This window comes from Silene latifolia, chromosome Y (assembly GCF_048544455.1).
Source record: "Silene latifolia isolate original U9 population chromosome Y, ASM4854445v1, whole genome shotgun sequence".
Classification (NCBI taxonomy): domain Eukaryota; kingdom Viridiplantae; phylum Streptophyta; class Magnoliopsida; order Caryophyllales; family Caryophyllaceae; genus Silene; species Silene latifolia.
Window position 1 is genome coordinate 210,258,279 of NC_133538.1, and position 2,596 is coordinate 210,260,874.

The window sequence follows — 2,596 nt, forward strand, 5'->3', positions numbered from 1 at the left end:
GATTGGTTGTTGTGTAAAACAGTATGTGCCTCTCGGTACACCACGTATCAGTGAACTGAGTAAAATACGGAACAGCATGCTAATAAATAGAATAAAGGTATGTATATACAATAATAAATGTTTTAGCTGAAATTAAGTTACTACTTGATATGCGTATTAGCCAAACACTTGTACCAACTATGCTCATCATATATACAGTTAGCTTACGTTGTCCCCGAAATGTATGATAAGTACCTAAAAAAAAGACAGGGGAAGCCCTCAGATCTTGGAAGTTAAATATTGCTGAGAACCACTTGTTCAACAAGGAAACTGGGGAGTTGTACAAGAAACCACCAAAAAAGAAGTATTCGTATATGAGTCAGGACCATTGGGATAGCTATATCGCTTATAGGCAGTCGGACAAGTTTAAGGTAACTTAATAATAATAAGTAAAGAAGTATACTTTGTTTAGTGTTTGGTCATACTTACGTTTCTTGATACAATTTATTTGATGAAGCTATGAGTGAGAGGAACAAGGCGAACATTTCAAAGAAAAAGACCGTCTTTTACGGCTCCCGAGGTGGTTATAGATTAATTAAGAAGAAACTTGTAAGTACATAATTCTTATAGTATTAGACTATTAGGTGTTTTAGTCGGATGTTATATATGTTCATAGTAATCATACATATTTTGAGAGGATATCAATGTGATGAATGAATTGTAGGCAAACCTTGGAAAATTCAGTTGTCACGATGCTTGAGTAGAAGGTCACACTCCTAAGAAAGGAAAGACGGAAACTGAATATGATATGGACATCAAAGAGAAAATTGTAAGTTTGAATAAATATGTCACTCCTACCACTTGTGGTCGGAGTTATATAATTGTGAGTTGCTTAATGGTTTTATGTGTATGTAGAGAATTTGTGAGAAGGAGGTACAAGAAGGAAAATGGAAGCCTGAAGGACGTGATGACATTCTTGCAAGGGCAATCGGCAAAGCAGAGCATCCAGGTCGTGTGAGAGGGGTATCGACGCATGTTGGTATCACTAAGTATTTTGGCAAAACTACTCGAAGGATGATGAGTGGTGATGATTCCAAGAAGGTGACCATATAAATACTGTATTTGAACTAACGTAATTTATAACTATATATGCTAACATTAATTTCCACTACACAGCTACGGAAAATAGCCTGGTTGATGGTGAGAATGTTGGAAACTGGGGAAAAGCCATCAGAAAAAGAGTTGGATATGGTTCAAGAAGTCATAAAGGAAGCAGAGGAGGAGGAGGAGGAAAAAGAGGTAATAATATTTATGTCTTATATACAGTGTGTTATATGATTTGGTAAATCAGTACGTGTTATATGGACAAGTGTTAATGTACAGAAGGAAGTCGAGGATGACATCGCAAGGGAGAAGGAAATGGGAAAGGCGACTAAGGTGGGAGCCAAGGATTGATATCAGGCAGTTCAAGAGGAAGAGGATGCCAGGAAGGTCGTGACACGGGATGAAGTGGAGGTAGTTGATGATCAGATGTTCTTCTCAACACCGAAAAAGGAAATAGCTGCTAGTTTATAATTATTCATATCATACACGTTTTTTACTTATGAAATTTATTAAAGGTAGTGAATGTATGTGTACTAATTGATTAAAGCTGATGTGAAAGGCGATTTCAAGGTGGCTTGTCATCTGTCCTATTCACAGGGGAAATAGAAAGTTATTGTTGCCAGGGGATACGTGTTCAATTACGACCGGCTTCAGCAAGTTAAGGTTCATCGTATACCTCTTCGTCATAATTACAGGAAAGTGGAAGTGTCCCAATTATATAAAGACGAGTATGGGGAAGTACAATATGCTATTAAAGGTAGGAGAATGAATAATAAGGTGCTTGCTATTCAAGATGCATTGGGGATTAATCACACTAATGCTAATGAGATACAGGGTGCCTTTCTTACTACAAGGAGTTGCTGGGCACTAGCACTTCTGTAAACAGAGTTCACTACCCAATAGTCACACAGGGGAGAATTATTACTGAAGAGCACACTCAAAGATTGCTAGCTCCTGTTACTGATAGTGAAATCAAGAAGCCCTCTTTTCTATACCTACAAATAAATCCCCAGGACCTGATGGCTACACTAGTCAGTTCTTCAGGGATGCATTTGAGGTGATTAAGCCTGATGTTTGCCATGCTGGGAAGGAGGTATTTGCTACTTGTAAGATTATTAAGCAGAACAACTTCACAGTCATTACTTTGATACCTAAGAAAAGCAGACCTATCAGTGTGGATGATTTTAGACCTATAGCGTATTGAAATGTACTTTATAAGTGCATTATAAAGCTTATTTGCAATAGACTGGCTGGTGTGCTTCCTGATATTATTAGTGATAATCAAAGTGCATTTATCAAGGAGAGGGATATTGTTGACAATATACTTATATGCCAGGACCTAGTGAGATTGTACAATAAGAGGGCTTGTTCACCTAGAAGTATGATGAAGGTAGACCTTAGGAAAGCCTATAACTCAATTGAGTGGGAATTCATTAAGGATATGTTGAGAGCTCTGAAATTTCCAAAACAATTCATAGGTCTTATCATGGAGTGTGTCTCAACCCCTACTTTC